Below are 12,855 nucleotides of genomic sequence, written 5' to 3' on the forward strand. Positions count from 1 at the left end.
GTGTGGTTTTTCGGAATTTTTAGATGTGTCATGCTGTGAAAAGCTGAGCAAACTGAAAACACACAAATTGTGGATACTTTTTTGAGATACATTTTTCTGCAGTTATGAATTTATGATGCAGAGGACAACAACGAACGAGTCAATTTGAGGAAGATTTATGAATTTTTCATTACCAAAAGAGCGACGATGACAATGCGACCGAGACGCGCTTGGAAGTTTATGACGCGTCGTTTTTTGAAACACTTTTGAAATTCATAAGGTTACAATTTACCACACTAAAAATGTTTCGTTTAAGAACGATATAATTTTGTGTATTCGAGTCGACAAGGACGATAAAGTGCGTTTTATTTTTCGTGAGAATTATGCTTTAAAAACAGAGAAATAGCTTTTCATATGGAAATGAAGACGATGTTAGAACGAAATGGATTTTTAACATTCTTATTATGCTAATTTAAATGTTACATATTTTTTTAGAAAGCCAAAAGAAGTCTTTTTGAAGCAAAAAATAAACGATAAGAGAATATTCATCTCTTTAGCGGAATTAAGTTTATCGTCAGAATTTCACATCAAAAACGATGTGAAATTTTAATAGAACAGATATTTTACATGAAAAGTATATTATTTTTTTGTGACACATACATTTTACTAAATTTTATGTATTTTTCACGCTCGTGAAAAAATAATATTATTTCAATTCAATTGCTAAATTTGGAAGGACTAGAGGTGTCTTGATGAACTCTCTATTGGTAATTTGGTAATTGACTGCACTATAAATTGGCATGTATAAAGTTCTTGTTCAATTACGAAGTGAAATTTCAATGAAACATAAGTCAGTATTTCACATTAAAAGTAACACGCATTTAATTACACTGTATTAATGTTTATAATAATTTATTAAGATAACATCGAGGCGAAATACAAATCAAACTTTATTCACTTTTTCACGTGCTTATTTTCACGAGAAAAATGGATTTTACTTTCCACAAGGTATTTAATTCTTCATTGCTGATGAAAAAGATTGCCTTAAGTAAATTTCGATTTGATGAATGAAAATTAAAAATGCTAGTGAAAAAAGAGGCTGAAATTTTACGCTCAACTAATTTCATTTGTTTCATTCATGAACAAATTATTTTTCTTTGTGATTTTTGCGAAGTTTTACAATTACAATTGTAAAAAAATATAAATTTCACAAGATAGCATTTTTTTTTTTCATTTCTTCCATGTTACTATTTCTGAAAGATGTCACGTGAAAGAGAAAACGAAATAAATTTAAAATTGAGTGGAATTATTTTTGCAGAGCTTTTGAAAAGTATTTGTTTCACGTGAAAAAGAAATCGAAATGAAGTTTAAGGCGTGTTGAATTGTTTCCTATATTATTTACGATTTTTTTTTTTCATTTTTCCAGTCAACTACATATTTGTGAAAGATATTAATGTTACGTGAAAAAGGAAACGAAATAAAGGTAAAATTGCGTGAAGTCATTTTCGAATTTGTTCTAGAAAAAAAAAATCAGTTTATTAAGTTTAAGTTGCTTGAAAGTTTCACATGAAACTATTTGCAAAAGGTTAATATATTATTTCACATGAAAAATAAAAGCGAAATAAAGTTTAAGGTGTGTGGAATTGTTTATTTAATTATTTTCTAAATTTTCGAAGCACACAAATATTTCATACGAAACTATTTATTTCAAGTGAACAGAAGACGAGAAAAAGTTTTTGATGTTTTTGAATTGTTTCCTATAAGGTAAATATTTTTAAAAGGTATTAATTTCACATGAAAAAGAAAAGCGAAATGAAGTTGTAGGTGTGTATAATTGTTTCCTTTATTATGAGCGCAAAGTTTTTCCAGCGCAGAATAATTCTCATGAAAATATTTGTGAAAGGTTTTTATTCATTTCACGTGAAAAGAAAGCGAAATGAAGTGTAAGGTGTTTGTAGAATCATTTAATTTTTGATTTTTGCAGTTTTTAAAGCACAAAAACAATCCGTTGCAACTATTTTTTGAAAGGCACTAATTTCACATGAAAAAAAAACAGCTAAATTAACTTTAATGTGTTTGAAATCGTTTAGTTTTTGATGTATAACATTTTCGAAGCACAAAAACAAATCCCCATTATTTTTTAATTTCACGTGAAAAAGAAAGTAAAATGAAAAAATTGTTTCCTGTATGAGTGAATTATATTATTTTCAAGTGAAATTATATTCGATTTACGAAATTTTCATACCTGTAGAAAATATTTATTTCACATGACATTGAAAGTGAAATGAAGTTGCGAGTATGTAAATTTGTTCGATTTGTGATTTGATAAGCTTTGGAAATACAAGAATACTTTCCATTCACTACAGACTTTGATTTCACGTGAAAAGAAATCGAAATACAGTTTTACTATTGACGCATTTTAACTTCTTCAACTCTAAGAATTTGCTGTCATTTTCTCGGAAGGCTCAAAATGTTTGTAATAAAAGCTTTAAGATATATTCAAACGTTAGTTCACTGGGAATTTTTAGATTAGAAGTCGATGAAAAATAAGGAAAACTGAAATCTGTGCTCATGTTTTTTACGTAACTCTTTAAAAGACGCACAAAAAGTAACGAAGTCTTAATTTCAATGATTGCTTTTTATTGTGTGTCCTATCCTCTAAGTCAAGCTTACACTCTTCCCTCAAAGGTTTCAAAATATGATCTCTTTTACTCTTTTATTGAGAAAATCTGGTGTGCCACAAGGTTGTGCTTTATCTCCACCTTTTGTTTGCATTTTGAACAAAAGACGTTTTAAGACCTTTTTTATATATTTTCGAATAAGATGGTGTACCACAAGATTGTGCCTTATCTCCACCTTTTGTTTTCATTTTCAAAGAAGACGTTTTCAGACCTTTTTTAATATCTATTCGAATGAGATGAATATTGAAATTTTTAATGGTCTTTTATAGCTTTAGAAATTCATAATGGCACTATTTAAATGAAAAAGTATAGAAGAAACTTAAATTACTAAATGAATTTCTTTTGGCCAATGAAGGAAAAAGAAAATACTAACGATCTTAATTAATATTCATGCACCGACTAAAGAAATGATCAATTTCATTAATTAACTGTTCCATCGATTGCATGATCATTGATCGGTGCTATGTCAAAGAGATCAATTGGCCTTTGCAGAGTCGCGAGTGGAATGGAGTCGAGTCGGTATCGGCAAGCTTATACTTGACGCCAAGCCAATTAAAAACGATATGAGTTAAGAAACTTCACTGAATACGAACATAACCATTTTTTAAGGATTTGAATGTGTAGGTGCACAATGTACACTTCCAATTTTTTGAAATACAAAATCTTATCAAAAATAAACTAAAATTAAATAATAAAAGTTAGATCCAATTTCACCGGGTGCAAATTAACAATCGAAATCGATTTGAGTCAAAGCTTATTGACACACATACAAGTCGATACACACACTTGAAAAAAATAAAACAAAAACTGTGTACCTATATGAAGTATCTTATCAATGTCAAAAGCGATCTTTGCAGCAACTGCAAGTCTTTGGTTTCAGATACTTATTCATAGATACTTGTTAACGTCGTCACTTGTGCTGTGTTGTCTTGTCTGTCTTAATGATGAAAATAGAAGCAAACGAGATACAAAAACAAAACAATCTCATAGTCGTATTCATAACCTCTTTCGAGAGTTAAACAATATAACTGCGGTTATGGCCATAAAAGAAACTATCGTATTTCATTTATGTTTTTATTATCATTTGTTTCTAATTCACACACAACACTACTTGCAACAAAAACAGTACAGTGAGTGAATGACTTGAGTTGGAAGTGATTGCAATTGGCTTCCAAGAAGATTCCAATTCCAACAGTTTTTTTGTTGTCTTGCTTTAAACAAACAGCTCGCTTAGAAGAGCTTGATAATTTATTGTGACAAGTGGCAAACAATTACCTAGAAGTAGTAATTGTGGTGCGGCCGACGATAGCTGTGGAGGCAGTTAAACAGTGGGACAATAAACAGAGATAATTGCTAAACATTCAAAGAGATTTCCAAGCATTCCTCACACAAATAAATAGAATAAATAATTGAGAATCGAATACGTTCCACACTCTTTAAAAGGTGTTATTTGAAGAATAATGTCGAGAACGATACAAACTAGAAGGCATTTAAAGATGTTGTGTTTGAATTGGAAGTTAAATGGGTAAATTTTCACTTCCAATCGTCTCTAGTGGAATTAAAATCAATACGTTCCACATTTTGTTTGGAATAAAGTATAACAGACATTTAAGATGCAAAATGCTGTTTAAAGGGTATTAACAAAATTATTTGTTATTACGCCTAGTTCATCAAATTGTGGAACTTAAATATTAAGTTGTTAACCTTTTATTCAAATGTGGAACCTAATTACCAAACTTAAAGCTATTTATTCAGTTTTGAATGAAATATAAAATTATGTTAAGTTATTTACGAAGATTATAATTCTAAAAGTGAGTGATAAAATCTACAGAAAGCTAGCAAATTGATTCATGTAATTTTCACTTGTGGATCATAATACATACTGGAAATTCCACTCCGATTTAATTTTTGGTAATCGCAAAAAATTCAAGGAAAGACAGATTCCACAGTAAGAAATTTTGTGTTTACAATTACAAATGGTATTTCTGTGGATTTGAAGACTTTATGGGAATAAAGTTATTGATTGAGTCAATATTTTGTCTCATGTTGTGCTACTGTATGTACAAAAGCTGAGATTCAAAATTTCTCTCATGCATTTTATTTTTAAATTGTTTCTCCTTGTTTTCCTCTCTAAGTAAGGTCAAACCTTTTGTTAAACAAAAAATACACATTATTTACATACTAAACAAAATATTTTTTTAAGTTTTAATTATAATAATAAGCCAAGGTATTTAGGTTTTGAGGAAATAACAAAACGATGTTATAAAATTTCAATTGTTAATGAAAACAAAACAAATGTTTTAGTTTTTTTTTCACATAACTTACAATAAAATTTATGAAAAGAAAGTAGTTGGGAATATGTAAAAATGCACTAGAATTTCAGGTTCAAGGCTTTAGTGTGTCAAGGTGTTACGAACATGAGAAATATTATTTAAACCATAGTGAACACAGGTCAAGAACGAGCTTAAATTTGGAGAACACTTGAGTACAAAAAAAATAGAGGAAGAACATGAAGAGCAGTTCTTTTAAAACTTCTTTTCAAACTTTTCCAGAGCCAGTTACGAAGTTAATTCAAAATCTCTACAGTCGTTTTTGGATACAATACTAAATAAGCCCTTTGGATAAAGCGCCACCGTTTAATTTGTCTGTGGTTTAACCAGAATTTAATTTCTTTAAAAAAATAATCTAAAGGTAAGTTTTATGAAAGCCGTTGTATTCATAGACGATAACTTTTTTACTTGCGAAACATTGGAACTTTATTGCAAATATTACATTCGTAAAAATTTTCAAACTCGAGATTTTCATCAAAACATGGCATTACGATGGTAGAGAAGCTGAAAAAAGTGGGTGCCCCGATTTCGTCCGTCTGTATGTCCTTGTTGCTACAACCCATAGTTGTCGATTGAGTTCGAATCTGCATATTAAGGTTTTAAGCAGAGCGTTTTTGGTAAAAAAATCGGAAATTAGAATTTTCTCAAAATTGAGAAATAATACAATCTTAATAATATTCGATGAACATTTTTGGTTTGGATTTAAAAAAAAAAAAACATTACACTTTTTTCAAAATTCGATATCTCGAAAATAAGTTATAATTTTTTTACGAAAATCAAAATTTAAAAACATATAAATAAGTTCTAAATAACTGCATTCTAAAAATATTTTAAACTTAAACTTAAATTTAAGAAAAATCGCTCTGACGATTTTCGATATTTCTTATAAATAAAATGGCATTTAAATTTTTGAAGACGATCTTATTTTGCTGTTGTAAAGAGAGTCTTAGGATACAGAAGTAAGTTGGTTTGACCCAGACGCATACTTCATTTTTATAAACTATTTATTGCTTGAAAACAATTCTTTTAAAGGACTTTCCAATAAAGGGTTTTTTTTTTACATTACATTACATATTACATTTCACACTACTCAGCACATAGATGTAGAGAGTAGAGAACACAGCACCTTGAGCAACTAGACTAGACATTAATACAAGAAAGAAGGACAGAAGAGAAAGAACAACAGACAGAAAGAACACATGACAACAGCACGCGGTAGGTTTGAAGACGGTCCACCATCTTTCTACTAACAGCGCTCACTGATGCTTGATTTCGGTGATAGATAGGAACCGAAGCTTTATAAGTGACTATATCGTATTAAAGCAGCTGTCACTTTTGAAGATCTCATATTTCGACATTTGACAAGTAAAAACTACACTATTGCTGAGAACAGAACGGTTCTCGCCTCAACAACACATTGAACATGTTTTAATTCACTACAAAAATAGTTCACAATTTGTAAAACACCTTCAAGACCTTCAGTAAAATTGATAATAAAATTAGAGCTGCTCAAACAAAAAAGTGTGTGTTACTCAAAGACAAAAATGCTTGATTCGATTGACTTGAACGACTTTACCCCTTCCACTTAAGCTTTGTGGCTTTTAAAATTCAGTTATCATACCCGCCAGTCCATTCCTAGCAACTTTCGTGCCTTCGCTGGTTTTGTTCTAGAAATGCATCGAAGTAATCTGGATTTTTATCAAATAATCATTTTAGGTAATGAGGCACAATTTTTACTTCGGAAGCATTTTGGCTAAGAAAATCTTAGAATGATTGTTGAAAAGTCCCTAAGGGCTAAATTGGCCACTAAAATCTTGTGATGTAAGGGGAAACAAAAATATAAGGTTTATGCCAAGGCTCTTAAATCGATGAAATTCGTGAAGTTGTCAATTGGTCATAGAAAATTGTACGAAATTGAACTGATACTGCTGAAACAGTAGCGAAATAGTTGTTCATTGTTATTTGCATACTTTTACTTTCCAGTTAAATAAACATCCATTGAATTCTCTTGAGAATTTATTGTTTTTAGTTATATCAAAATGAAACCCCTTAGGTACTGGAAATGCTCATATTAATTTATGTCAGTACCATGGAAATTGTTGTTTAGGTTAGGTTAGGTTAGGTTAACGTGGTTGCAGATTTAGAATCAACACACTTAGACCAAAAGAAAAGTCCCATTGTGATACCACATGAATCTAGAGAATTACTTTTTATTGTTGTTAAGGGTGGTTAATTTTTAAGGGCCGAAGTTGAATCTAAACCACATTTAAACGTCTAGCTTTTTTCTGCATTTCATTTGAAATTTCTCAATTTCAAACTAATTCAATTCGAATCATGTAAAGAAACACAATAGAGCAACTCGTTTAAGTTATTTAGGCTTATTGTGAAAAACAAATCAAAATTCATATCGTGAACTGTGATTTTTTCGCTTAATTACCTATTTTCAATTTAGTTGTTGATGAACACTACGCATAAAGCCTTTTATTTACTTTCAAGTTGCAATTGACAAAAGAACTAAAGCCTCTTGATCATTTCAAGCTTCGCATCGTCAATAGCCAAAATGATGTGGATGATCAATTTTCGAAGAAAATCATCTTCAGTGATGAGGCACATTTTCACCTGAGTGAATTCGTCAATAAGCAGAATTGCCGCATTTGGGCGGTGAATGAAAATCCAAGAGTGATTGTCGAAAAAAACAATGCACCCACAAAAAGTGACTGTTTGGTGTGGTTTATGAATTGGCGGCATCATCGGGACGTATTTTTTCCAAAATGTGGCCGGTCAGGCAGTTACTGTGAATCGTGTTCACTATCGTGAGATGATAATGGCCCATGTGCACGACATGTGGTTTCAACGGGACGGATGGTACCACTTGCCACGTACCTAACGAAAAAAATGGCTTTTTTGACCGATAAATTCAAAAGCCGTGTTATTTCACGTGGTGGCAATGTCAGTTGGTCGCCAAGATCGTCTTATGATTCGTCATAGTTGGACTTTTTTCTTTGGGGTTATTTGAAAAAAAGGTGTACGATAAGCCAGCAACATTTCAAGAGCTCAAGGATTAGATAATTGGACACTTTAACGGCAAAGAACCCCAATTACTCCTTAGGGTTATAGTCACATTATTGATAACAAAATGCATTTCACCTTGCCAAAGAAGATTTGAACTCTTTTAATAACAGTTATATTATAGCTACAAACTTTGGAAAAATGTTAGTTTTTCCCTTAAACCAAAACTGCTAGAAATTTAACAATAGCCTTTACGCTAATTATTTCAAATTAATTATTTTAAACAAATTTACTTCGGGTAGAATAAAGAATTAACTTTCCAATTCCGAAAACCCTACGAAACCCATAATAAACATAAGTTGGAAAATATCTCGAGTTAATATTGAAAGCTAAGCATAGTGAACAAAAATTTACTTCAAAACCTATACCATTTTAGAAAATTCGAAAAGTCAATACTTTATTATTCTTTCGGTGTCGCTCGAAGTCTTTTAGAAGTCGAAGTCCCATAGACACCTAATTACCGATACTCATAAATTTTAAAGGAAATTTTTGACTTTAATTTTCGTTCTCAATTTTGCAAGAAAAAAAAAAGGACCAAACAGAAAACATTCAAGATAATCCCCATTAATTTAAGTTTCCTTCAAACTGAACCCTAATCCAATGAATTTCTTGAACCTCTAACTTGCCAAACTTATTTTATATACTGGACAAGTAAATTTTGGTTGAACCGTAATAAATAAAAATACGTATTCTTCCGAAAATTCTTGATAATTTTGTAATTTTTTGGTGTGGCATTGATGCAGTGATATCATCCTCATCTCATCCAAGTAACATAGATACCCTCAAAGTTTGTATATTTTTGTTTGATGATCAAATATCTTTCAAACTAATCAATGTCAATTTATTGTTTATATACAAAATGCATACAAAAAACATTGTGGCTAAAAAGAAAATACTTGTGAAAAAATAATAAATATTACAAATTTAACACTCGACGTATTTATTTTAAAAGAAAAATAAACAAACAAAACAAATTATTTATGTATCTTTTCAACATGATAGAATTACCAGATTAAAAATCAACACCTATGTAGATATATCTCCTTAGTTCATGGTTTACCCACTAACCCACAATCAGCACACTCCACCGCACTATAATAACCAACCACAACATCAATAGGTCAATTAAAATAAAAAAATATAAACAAAAAATAAAAGTGTTAGCACTTGTCTATCCGAGTATCTTAACAACAATTTTGTACCCACCCAACCGGAATGGAATTCTCTAAGTTACCTATAATCTAATCCCATTGAACAAAAAATACAAAAACACCTGTGCTCAAAAGCCTAACAAGTTTCATAACAAAATATCTACAATTTAACAACTTAAAAAAAAAAACTATCTAAAAATACCAACTTAACCAAGTTGAAAGAAAAAAAAAGATACATTTATTAAATCAGATAAAAACAGTAACGAACCAATAAAGTTGACAGTTTCACACCTGATAACTCGAAGCAGGTTATATATCTCCCAACCCTACCTTCACCTCACACCAACATAACAATATTCAAGCTCTCTTAACCTTATCTGTTTAATTAATGATAATAATAAAAAAGCAATTTATAGCCCCATCGATGTTTTATTTTGTAATCCTTATCAATTTTATCACTTTTCATAGTTCGAAAGGCAACAAAAAGTTCATTGGATCAACGACGACAAACTTCAAATCACCGAAGTGAATAATAAATAAAAATTATAATATCTTCGATGGTGTTTGTTGAGATACATTTTATTTTTGTGAGATTCTTCCATTTTCACCATAATCTTGTTGTCACACCTGAGCTGAGACCTGAGGCGACTCACTGTATCGATAGTGAGAAAAGGTGGTGAAAATCGAGAGAACTATCTTCATGGAGAAATTACCAAAATTTCCGTTGTTGTTTTTGTTGTAAATATCAGTGGTGAATAGTTGAGTTGGTAATTTAGTTACAAAACCATTAGAAGAAATTTTCTATTTTATACCGGCTGCAGGATATTTCAAGGAATAAGGAAACACAAACAGTTTTTTTTTGTTGTAGGTAACAAAATTTGTAATGATGATGGCGGCGAACAACGACGACGACGACGCAAGGTGTAGTTGATTCCTCTTTCACACGCGGCAAAGGCAAAGGCTGCTTCCCCTATCGTACACTAAGGGAAGTTGTATTTTTATTTTATTTAATTTTTTTGTAACTTGTATTTCTCTCTTTCTCTTTTTCTTCCGAGCAAGGGGGTAAGGGGGATTTGAAACTATAGACACAAACACAGATACACAATCTTAAACACTTTTGGAAATATACCTACACAAGTCGAAGAAGAACAAGACTTCAAAAAAAAGGACGTTTTTACTTTTTTTTCTGTTGTATCCAAAAGTTGTTTAATCCTTTTTCACTTTAATTTTACAGATTTCCACTGAAAAACTCAAAAACCGTGAGTTTTGTTTTTCACTTTAAAACGCGGCGCAGCGTTATCTTTTCTTTTTACAAGCCACAAGATAACAACTTTCAATTTAAATTGAAATTATTTTATTGGAAACATTTAAAAAAAACTGCAAACAAGAAAAGAAGATACTATCATCTGGGTTCCCGACTCTGACAACGTAACGACCTCGACTGGTAAGTTGATTGCTTCTCAGTTGGTCTTGGTTATTATGCGTTCCACTCACTCACAGTTCGTTTCGCAGTGAAACAGGCATATACATAAGAAGACTTGTACCGTGTGTGTACTCGTATAGTCAGTCAGCTCAGGTCTCAGAGGCAAAAGTTGTCAGAGTCAGAGTCACACAGCGCGTTCTCGAGATAAAACATAAGTAAAACAACAACAAAAGGTCGATAAGGGGGCAATTCTCCTGATAAATGTGGTAAGTTAAGATAATCAACAACAAAAACTCACCAGTCACCACAATGAGAGAGAAAAGAGGAGATATTTTTTCTATACTCTCAGTTCCGAATGACAAAAGTAAAGGGGTTTATATACATGTTGATAAACAAAAATGAAAGGATAGATACATTATTAAATTCTAAGCAACATGTTGACAGAGTGAAAAATTAATCGATATTTTTTTTTCTTTTTGTTTGTTTTTCTTTTTTATTTGTGTGCGAAAATGTTATGTGAAATCTCTATTTTTTTGATCAGGAAATTAAAAGGAAATAAATGAAAAACTGGGCATCTAGAGCAAAACCCTAGAGGGTTTTGTACTTGGTTGGTTATTTCTCATTATTCTTTTAAAAAGGGAGTGGGCAGAGCGAGTGTTGTGTGTTTCATGGTAAATTTAATAATGCCAGGGATGAGTGGGTTTTCTGCTTTTTCAATAGCAATGAATGAAATAAAGGAGGACCGTTTAACATCATGATTGTAAATGCAATAATAATGGTCAAGCACAAAAACGAAACAAAACGAAAAAGAAAAACAGGACGAAGAAAAAATAAAATGAGGAAGGTCCTTTTTTTTAGTGTATAAAAATGAGTGCACATGGTTAATTTATTATTAGATACCAAAAAGACTTTTAGAATTTAGACTTGAGATAGAGAGGTAGAAGGGAATGTGTATTTTCATATTTATAGAAGATGTATGTTGGTAGGTTCAAGGTAAAATGTGTGTTTTCTTTGAAAATTCTTTTGGAATGAAAAGATGGATATATTGAGGTCTAGGTCAACTTCGTTTGATGTAGTATAAAGAAATGAAAAAAAAAATATTTTTATATTTTTAAAGAGCCACCACACTTTGATATATGAAGATAAGGTAGTCAGGTTATGAATCAGAAACAAGAATAAAAGAGGAAAAAAGCAAGTATACGCCTAAGTGAACTTGTTAATGTTTTTTGGGTAAATTTAACATTTACTGAGTTTTTTTTAATAAGATAAGTACGAGCTAGTTGAAAGAAATGAAAGTTTTTCCAATTTAACAGCTGACAGCTGTTTTCTATGACATTAAATTTTGTCAAAATATTCAAAAAGTTTTACATGTCAATATTGTTACATAATAAAAGTACTCCATTATCTCCCTTAGTGAGTACACCATAAATCTAAGCTTTCACCACACTCGTTTTTGTCTAGCAAAAACAAGTGTGCTTATACGAGAACTTAGTCTTTTAAATCTCTCCAACTTCATCTTCTGCAAAGATAAAGCTGGAGATCATGATTGGTCGTCTTGCCTAGCAACTAAATGACGCTTAGGGATTAAGTGAAGCTTTCAAGTCCAGTTCTTTTGTTAAGCTATATTTCAGCTTAGTTTAGCGTGGTCACCCAAAAACTTATTATAATAGTCAGTCTGTCTATTTCTGTATTCCGTCCTGTTAACACGTTGTTAATAATTAAAATTAAATGTAATAAACAACTAATGTTACAAATAAAGTACTGTTAAGAAAAAAGTGTGTTTTCCTGTGTTTAATAAAACACATATAATTGGCGCAGTCGGAAAAAAAAAAAAAAGTTCGGTGCGAGGAATAACTATAAAAAAAAATCCATCCAAAAAAATAATAAATCACGTGCACATATTATTTAAGTTACGCTGTGGAAATCTTTTTAAAATCCCTTAAACATAAACTATAATCCAAATAGTAAGTTCTGAAAAAAAATTTAAGTAGAATAAAATTATACAAAAGCGTAAACATAAAACAATAAAAAAAAAATACAAGTGAAGAACAGGAAAAACTGTACTTAACAAAAATTCCAGCACCCAACTAAATAAAACGCTTCTACCGCATAAGAAACATAAAAACAAGTCTGTTATCATCTTTAAAAAAAAAATCAAAATCAAAATCAATACGAACAAAAAAAGACAAAAAAAAAAAAAAACAATTATAAAACATAAAAAA

The 12,855-nt window shown here is 30.7% G+C and overlaps 1 protein-coding gene across 13 annotated transcripts in view; it reads right to left on the minus strand.

Moving 5' to 3' along the window:
- The window catches only part of LOC129951746 (septin-7), a 191,103-nt gene that overhangs the window by 133,829 nt on the left and 44,419 nt on the right, over window positions 1–12,855 (minus strand). For 3 of the 13 annotated variants that reach the window (XM_056064060.1, XM_056064061.1, XM_056064065.1), the window contains exon 1: window positions 10,344–10,723. The exons of 1 other annotated variant lie outside the window; for it this stretch is intronic. The gene's annotated coding sequence lies outside the window, so the exon portion shown is untranslated. Of the gene's footprint in view, window positions 1–10,339; window positions 10,725–12,855 lie in introns of those variants that run through there. 9 more of the 13 variants (XM_056064063.1, XM_056064062.1, XM_056064066.1 and 6 more) reach the window with 5 other exon arrangements.

The sequence above is a fragment of the Eupeodes corollae genome, chromosome 3 (assembly GCF_945859685.1).
Source record: "Eupeodes corollae chromosome 3, idEupCoro1.1, whole genome shotgun sequence".
NCBI lineage: Eukaryota > Metazoa > Arthropoda > Insecta > Diptera > Syrphidae > Eupeodes > Eupeodes corollae.